General features: G+C 48.5%; 1 long non-coding RNA gene across 1 annotated transcript in view; it reads left to right on the plus strand.

The window, feature by feature from the left end:
* LOC140403548 (uncharacterized) overlaps positions 1–8,916 on the plus strand; it is a 41,543-nt gene extending 32,627 nt beyond the window's left edge. Inside the window, exon 2 of the long non-coding RNA XR_011938346.1 lies at positions 8,303–8,916. This is a non-coding gene — a long non-coding RNA (uncharacterized lncRNA). The remainder of the gene's footprint in view (positions 1–8,302) is intronic.
* The last annotated feature ends 332 nt before the right edge of the window (positions 8,917–9,248 follow it).

The raw sequence follows: 9,248 nt of genomic DNA on the forward strand, positions 1-9,248 counted from the left end.
CAAAAGTTAGCTCACATTACAGCAGAGCCATGAATAGGACACCCAATTCCTTCCTAGTTTTAATAGTGTCATGATGATGTAGCAAAACTGTGCACTACGTACAGACATGGTGAACTATTAAATAAGACGTGTGTTTTTGAAAATGGACATACCAGCCAAAGATGGCTGAGGATGTAAATTCTGAGACAGTACATTCAGTCACTGAAGTTCTTCACTGTGGGTGATACTAAGTCCTGAGGGACAATGGAATATCCCACCTTCATTCCAGACAGGGAAATAGCAAAGGCATGTAGGAACTGACTGTAATCCTGTGGTGGTAATTGAAGTTGATTGTCCTCTCAGCAGGAATCATATCCTGTAAATTATGTCCTACGCCGGTTTGTCAAATTTCACCTTCTAGGAATACACAGGAATCTGTGATAAAACGTGTTACAACCCCTTTGGGGGCCAAGGACTGTGCTCTATATGATTCTCCCTTTGCATAGCTGGGTATGAAATCCCCTGGTAATTGGGGGCGGGTTTCCCCTGAACAAGAGGGGAACAACTCAGGATTAAAAACCGTGACCTGGGTGCAGGTCATGGAGGGTAGCACTTTAGGGAAAAGAATTGTACTTTTGTTATTTGTGTGTACCGTAATAAACATTTTTGTTCATTCCTACCCCACTGTGTGTACCTGTCGTCTCTCCCATCAGATTCTACAAAACGTTAGTTGCAAACTTGGTCAGTGTGGACTAGTGATGGGGGTGCCAGAGTGTGTGACACAGAATCTGGGAAAGACAGGCGGCTCAATGCGGCAGGGAAAATGAAAGATTCACTCTCTATCTGATTACTAAAAGACAGCCAAGTCAGCAAAGCCAGAATTGAAATAGAAGGAGGCAACTCCTTTCAGCTAGATTGCATAATCCTGGAATTTCAAAGCCAACTATTCAACTGCTGAAGTCAGTGCTGTAATGATATGTAGAATATCATTTGTGTGTATAACATAATAGCCAAACTAGTGCCTGCATGCATTGATTACAAATTCTAGCATCCGACCACAGGTGGCATGTCTACCTGAAAATCCTTTAGTGTTTTAGTCAATTAATAAACAGTTTTGTTCATTTACAAAGCTATATGTTCTCTGATCACTTCAACTACAAAGACCTTGCCATCTGTGCAAACAGAGAACATTACATGGTACTACGGAGTGAATGTCAAATGGCTACAGTTAGGAAAAACTAGATACGGTAAGAATAATCGAAAAGGACAATTGGAGGCTCGACAAGAAAGAGATCAGCTGCGAAACTCGAGACGACCAGGTGAAGCAAGATGGAAGCACTCTAGACTCCCGGCCCACTCCTCACGACTGGTAACGTAGACGCCAACTGGCGTGTTTTTAAACAACAATTTATTTTTTACGTGGATGCCTGGTGTCTGCAGGAGGCCTCAGATCAGAGGAAAATAGCTCTACTGATGACTGTAGCTGGTCCCCAGGCAATTGACTTACATAACAAGTTCCAGTTTGCCTTGGAGAACAACAGGAAAAGCTATTCTAAAATAATTGGACGCTTCGATGTTTACTGCCATCCAAAGAATAATGTAACGCTTGAGCATATGCGGTCACCAAAATTGGGCTAAGTATTTGACTATTTTGTAACAAACTTGCGTCTTAAAGCGCAATCCTGCAATTTTGCAGACCTGCAGGATTATTTAATCAAGGACTAAATTGTTTATGGACTTAAAAGTGACACATTACGCGAACGATTGCTGCGCAAATGTGATGTGTCTTTATCCGATGCACTACGGATAAAGTTGCTTTGCAACAAACCACTGAAATTCAAGCACAAGGAAATGGCACGAAACGAGAAAGTGAGACCGACGCAATCCTTGCTGTGTCGCAGCAAAACCATCAACGTGGTCAGCATGGGGACCGTTGTTTCAGAAGACCATCGGAGCACGCCACTTTGTGTCCCAGATGCAGCAGAACACACAGCCTGCGTAAATATCCTGCACCTTGTAAAACCTGCAACCGATCTGCCAGAAGAAATCACTTTGCCCGCCGATGTATTCTCACTGAAACAGCCAGCAGCTCAAGTGCATTGACATAGTAAACAGACATGCTGAACCTATAGGAGCACTTAGAATGAATTGGGCTGGTAGAGGGCATTGAGAAATTCCACAACTAAATCTTCGGCCGACCAACGTTTACGGTGGAGACCGATTATCGACCACTGTACTCCATCATTCGGAAGAACCTTTTGTGAGCTGTCACCTCGCAACCAGAGACTAATTATGAAGCTGCAGAGATATCACTTCAACCCCGTGTCCTTGCCAGGCAAATATATTGTGATGGTGGATGCCACCAACATCAGGGAACATACAGACATGGCCAAAATCATATAGGGACAGGTTGATTTGATAGTGGAAATGCTGCCAGTATCGGACACTAAGTCCGAACTGATAAAGGCCGAGACATTGAAAGATGTGACCTTGCAGAGGTCATCCATCACATGCGACATGGATGGCCCACCAATGCGTGTTCCAAATTCTGGAATGTCAGGCATGACCTAAGCCAAACAAATAGCTTTCTGCAATAAAAAACAGAATTGTCGAGTTTCCGGTTGCGGCGATGACCAGCTAAGCCGCACGTTTCGGCACCTCCCATTTCAACGGACTTTTGGGCTCTTATCGGGAGCCCCAACGGCAATTTTCAAAGGCTAAACCCACTGTGAGGCGACATAGAAGGCAGTCCCCCCGGATGTGAATGGACAGAAGAGATAATAGTGGCCAGGTTGCGGAGGATCCTCTGGAGCAGCGGCAAAGAAGGGAAGTGAGAAGCAAGATGGGGGCGGAGGGAGGCCAGTTGGTATGGGGCCTGGAACAGCAGGAGTTCCTCCGACGATGTGTGGAGGAGCTCAAGAAGGAGGTGCTGGCGCCGATGTTGCTGGCAATTGAGGGATTGAAGGAGACGCAAAAGACCCAGGCGATGGAGATCCGTGGAGTGAAGGCAAAGGCAGCCGAAAATGAAGACGAGATACAGGGCTTGGTGGTGAAGACGGAGACGCACGAGGCATTACATAAGAGGTGCATAGAAAGGCTGGAAGCCCTGGAAAATAGCTCGAGGAGGAAGAATCTAAGGATTTTGGGTCTCCCCGAAGGGACAGAGGGAGCTGATGTTGGGGCGTATGTGAGTACGATGCTCCATACTTAAATGGGAGCTGAGGCCCCGACGGGCCCCCCGGAAGTGGAGGGAGCATACCGGGTCCTCGTGAGAAGACCAAAGGCAGGGGAAACACCGCAAGCAATAGTGGTGAGGTTCCACCGCTACAAGGACAGGGAGATGGTCCTGAGATGGGCTAAGAAGACACGGAGTAGCAGGTGGGAGAACGCGGTGATCCACGTGTATCAAGATTGGAGTGCGGAGGTGGCGAGAAGGAAGGCGAGGTTCAATTGGGCCAAGGCGGTGCTCCACAGGAGGAAAGTAAAATTTGGAATGCTGCAGCCGGCAAGACTGTGGGTTACACACCAGGGCAAACACCACTACTTCGAGACGGCAGAGGAGGCGTGGACATTTATTCAAGAAGAGAAGTTGGACTAGATTTGAGGAATTGATGTTTGGAAAGAAGTAGCGAGGTGGTGGCAAAGAAATGCAAAGAGGGGAGAGGGGGAGGGTTTATCTGTAAAAATGTTAGACGTGAGAGTTTTTCTCCCCCCCCCCCGAGGGGTGACACACGAAGAAATGTGGGCGCCGGTGGGGACGGGGACAGGGAAGGGGAGAGGGAGTTGCGCCACTAGGTGCGGGGCCGAGAGGGAAGCGCGTGTTTTTTTCCCGCGCTATGGAAATTGCGGTGGGAAAAGTGGGCGCAGGAAGGAAGGGGGCCTCACACGCAGGGAGGCCAAGGGTAAACGGGGGAAGCCGAGGACAGCCAGAGTTTGCTGACTCCCGGAAGCAATATGGGGGGAGCAATCAAGCTAGAAGGGAATCTAGCGGGTGGGGGGGGGGGGATTAACTGGGTTGCTGCTGCTGAGGGTAAGGGGGAGCTGATATGGGATGGGATGGTCGGGACGGGAGGGCGCCGTCTGGGGGACAAACGGGGGGTAAAGGGCCCCCCAACCCGGTTGATCACGTGGAATGTGAGAGGGCTGAATGGGCCGATTAAGAGGGTAAGGGTATTTGCGCACCTAAAGAGACTGAAGGCGGATGTGGTTATGCTTCAGGAGACGCACCTGAAATTGGCGGATCAGGACAGATTAAGGAAAGGATGGGTGGGGTAGGTATTCCACTCAGGCTTAGATACGAAAAATAGAGGGGTGGCAATACTGGTGGGGAAACGGGTATCGTTTGAGGCTAAGACCATAGTGGTGGACAGTGGGGGCAGGTACGTGATGGTGAGTGGCAGATTGCAAGGTGAGGCGGTGGTGCTGGTGAACGTATATGCCCCGAACTGGGATGACGCGGGGTTTATGAAGCGTATGTTGGGGCGCATCCCGGACCTAGAGATGGGAAATTTGGTAATGGGGGGAGACTTCAACATGGTGCTGGACCTAGGGCTGGATCGGTCCAGATCTAGGACCGGGAGGAGGCCGGCAGCGGCCAAGGTGCTTAAGGGGTTTATGGAGCAGATGGGAGGAGCAGATCCCTGGAGATTTGCTAGACCGAGGAGTAAAGAGTTTTCCTTCTTCTCTCACGTCCATAAAGTATACTCCCGGATAGACTTTTTTGTCCTAGGAAGAGCGCTGATCCCGAAAGTGGTAGGAACGGAATATTCAGCTATAGCCGTTTCAGATCACGCCCCACATTGGGTGGATCTGGATCTAGGAGAGGAGAAAGAGCAGTGCCCACTTTGGAGATTAGACATGGGACTATTGGCGGACGAGGGGGTATGTGGAAGGGTGAGGGGATGTATTGAAAGATACCTAGAGGTCAATGATGATGGAGCGGTCCAGGTGGGAGTAGTATGGGAGGCGCTGAAGGTGGTGGTTAGGGGGGAGCTGATTTCCATAAGAGCCCACAGGGGGAAACAAGAGGGTAAAGAAAGGGAGAGACTGATTGGGGAGCTTCTGAGGGTGGATAGGCAATATGCGGAGGCCCCGGATGAAGGGCTATACAGGGAAAGACGGAGACTACAGACGGAGTTTGACCTGCTGACCACGGGTAAGGCCGAGACGCAGTGGAGGAAGGCACAGGGAATACAATACGAGTATGGGGAAAAGGCGAGCCGATTGCTGGCCCAACAACTTAGGAAGAGGGGGGCGGCGAGAGAGATCGGAGGAGTTAGGGACGGGGAGGGAAGAATGGAGCAGAGAGCGAGGAGGGTGAACGGGGTGTTTAAGTCATTTTATGAGAGGCTGTATAAGTCCCAACCCCCGGAGGGGAAAGAGGAAATGATACACTTCCTGGACCAGCTGGAGTTCCCGAGGGTTGAGGAGCAGGAGGTGGCAGGTTTGGGAGCGCAGATTGAGGTGGAGGAGGTGATTAAAGGAATTGGGAACATGCAGGCAGGAAAGGCCCCGGGACCAGATGGGTTCCCGGTGGAATTTTACAGGAAATATGTGGACCTACTGGCCCCACTCCTGACGAGAACCTTAATGAGGCTAAGGAAAGTGGTGGCGACTTTGAAGATTTGGGGGCAGTGGAGACGACATAGGGGAGTGACGGGTACCTCGGTGTGGTCCCCAATAAGGAACAATCACAGGTTCGTCCCGGGGAGGATAGATGGGGGATTCCAATCTTGGCAGCGAGCAGGAATTGGGAAGTTGAAGGACTTGTTCTTGGATGGGACGTTCGCGAGTTTGGGAGCATTGGTAGAAAAGTACGGGTTGCCACCTGGGAATGCCTTCCGATATATGCAAGTGAGGGCATTTGCGAGGTAACAGGTGAGGGAATTTCCGCAGCTCCCGGCGCAAGAGATCCAGGACAGAGTGATTTGGGGGGCATGGGTGGGTGATGGTAGGGTGTCAGATATATATAGGGAAATGAGAGACGAGGGGGAGACGATGGTAGAGGAGCTGAAGGGTAAATGGGAGGAGGAGCTGGGGGAAGAGATTGAGGAGGGGCTGTGGGCAGATGCCCTAAGTAGGGTAAATTCCTCGTCCTCGTGTGCCAGGCTTAGCCTGATCCAATTCAAGGTTCTACACAGGGCGCATATGACGGGAGCAAGGCTGAGCAGATTTTTGGAGTGGAGGATAGGTGCGGGAGGTGCGCAGGTAGCCTGGCGAACCACACCCACATGTTTTGGTCATGTCCGGTATTGCATGGGTTCTGGGTGGGTGTGGCAAGAGTGATCTCAAAGGTGGTGGGGGTCCGGGTCGAACCGAGCTGGGGGTTGGCTATATTTGGGGTTGCAGAAGAGCCGGGAGTGCAGGAGGCGAGAGAGGCCGATGTTTCGGCCTTTGCGTCCCTAGTAGCCCGGCGAAGGATTCTACTTATGTGGAAAGAAGCCAAACCCCCGGGCGTGGAGGCATGGATAAACGACATGGCAGGGTTTATAAAATTGGAGCGAATAAAATACGCACTAAGAGGTTCGGCTCAAGGGTTCACCAGGCGGTGGCAACCGTTCCTTGACTATCTCGCAGAGCGATAAGGGAAAACAGGAAAGACAGCAGCAGCAACCCAGGGGGGAGGGGGCGGGGGGGAGGGAGGGTGTATTCGGTGTTTGGGGGTTTTCTTTTTTTTCTTTTTTCCTTGTTTGTTTTTTTTCTTCCTCTCCATGCTAGTTGTTTATATTTATTTTTGCAGTATTATTATTTCTTTTTTCTTGTTCTTTTTCTGCACTTGTTGTTAGTTTAATATATTGTTTAAATAACGGTCAATGTACATTTTGTTACAAAGTTGTAAAAATGGAAAAAGAAAAATCTTTAATAAAAATATATTTTTTAAAAAAACAACAGAATTGTCATTCCACAGGCCCTACAAAACATTATCCTCGTCCAGATCCATGAAGGGCATCTGGGGATCGAGAAATGCAAGTGACGAGCCAGGGAGTCGGTTTACTGACCAGGCATCGGCCAAGACAGACAACGCACAGTGGAGCACCACTGCCAGAGGTATCCAAATAGTCAACAAAAGCAAACAATGATCTTGAGCGAGCCAGTCAACAAGCCATGGCTGAAGGTCGGGGTCGATCTGTTCTATATGAATGGCAGTGAATACATGGTAATGGCAGACTACCACTCCAACCTCCCGGAGATAATGAAGCTATCGAACTCCAGCACTGCCAGCGCCATCAGGGCTGCAAAAGAGATCTTTGCTTGGCATGGCATACTGCAAATGGTCATGAGCGTCATTAGAGTACCCAGTCCATTTATCCCAATTAAGGGACAGTTTAGTATGGCCAATTTACCAACCCTGCATACCTTTGGGTTGTGGGGCTGAAACCTTCACAAACAAGGGGAGAATGTGCAAACTCCACATGCAGACAGTGACCCAGGGCCGGGATCGAACCTGGAACCTCGGCGCCGTGAGGCAGCAGTGATAACCACTGCACCACCGTGCTACCCTGTTTGCAACAAAATATGACTTCAATCACGTGACCTCTAGCCCACACTACCCTCAATCAAATAGGCAGGCAGAGAAAGGGTTCCACATCGTCAAAACACTGCTTACAAAGGCCATAGCATCATGCAGTGACCCACACTTAGCTCTGTTGGCAAAAACAAGAACAGGTTGAGTATTACAATCGATCCGGCAAGATGTCGAACAACTTGGGACCGGACGACATCATCAGGGTGCAGACACCACAAGGATGGTCCACGACTGCCAAGGTCATGAGACAGGCAGGTTCGCAATCATTTGTCGTCCTCAAGGATCCATACTGAGACGGAATCGGAGGGCATTAATGAAGCTAAAGGGCAATCAACTGTTCACCATACAGCCAAGGCTGGATAAAGGGGTTGCTCTTCCTCGCATGCCTGACCCTGTGCATGCCACTAAAAAAGGGCTGCCAACAGCGACAAATAGTGAGCAAGTGAGACTGCTCGACAATGACCAAGCTCCCTCGAGCTCAACACAAGCACTACGATGGTCCACCCGGGTACAAAGATAACCTGACCAACTGGATCTGTGAACAGCACAAGACTTTTTTACACACTGGACACTTTTAAAAAAAAAAACTTTTTGCACGTGTACAATTTGACCCATTTAAAAAAATCATGTATTTGTAAATAGTTCATATGTGCATGCAAATGATTGAACAATCAACTTGAAAAAGAGGTGTATGTGATGATATGTAGAATATCGTTTGTGTATATAATCATAATAGCCAAACTGCATATAACATTAGTGCCTGCATGCATAGATTACAATTCTCGCATCTGACCACAGGTGGCGTCGCAACAGGTGAATGTTACTGCAAGACATGCCACATGGGAGACAGGATGTATTTTAACATCCCGCCACAGGTGGTGCGGTGACAGGAGAATGTCACTGGAAGACACGCCACATGGTGGGACACAGAAGCTGGCCAGCACAGAGACGCCAGCTGGACAGCAGACACAGACTGCAGCCACAGATCGAGCAGCTCCTGAGTCAACAGTAATTAATAATAGTTTATCATAGTTATTATTTCGCCGTAGTATCCAACTGTAATCTTAGTAGACATCATAGAAACCCTTCAGTGTTTTCGTTAATTAATAAACAATTTTGTTAATTTACAAAGCCATATATTCTCTGATCACTTCAACTACAAAGACCTCGCCATCCATGCATACAGAGAACATTACAAGTGCTACTGGACTCACGATCCTCAAATGGCTGTAAAGATTCACCATCTATTTGCCACAGACAAGCCAAAGACCGATTCATATGTTTTTGGAACTTATTTTTGGACTTGCTTTTCATTTCTAATCTGTGTGTGTGTGCATGCATTACATTTAGTAACTAATAAGCTCACTCTTCCTTTTATCAAGAAAGCCCGATTAAACTTGCTCCTTTTAAAACATTTGATTTGATTTATTGTCCACATGTACTGGAGCACAGTGAAAAGTATTTTTCTGCGGCTGAGGAACGTACACAGTATGTACATATGTACAAAAAGAACAATCAACAAGAACATTGACAAATGGTACATCGACAAACAGTGATTGGTTACAGTGCGGAACAAGGGGCCAAACAAAGCAAATACATGAGCAAGAGCAGCATGGGGCGTCGCAAATAGTGTTCTTACAGGGACCAGATCAGTCCAAGGGAGAGTTGTTAAGGAGTCTTGTAGATGTGGGGAAGAAGCTGTCCCCATGTTTGGATGTGCGGGTCTTCAGACTTCTATACCTTC

The sequence above is a fragment of the Scyliorhinus torazame genome, chromosome 28, assembly GCF_047496885.1.
Source record: "Scyliorhinus torazame isolate Kashiwa2021f chromosome 28, sScyTor2.1, whole genome shotgun sequence".
NCBI classification, from domain to species: Eukaryota; Metazoa; Chordata; class Chondrichthyes; order Carcharhiniformes; family Scyliorhinidae; genus Scyliorhinus; species Scyliorhinus torazame.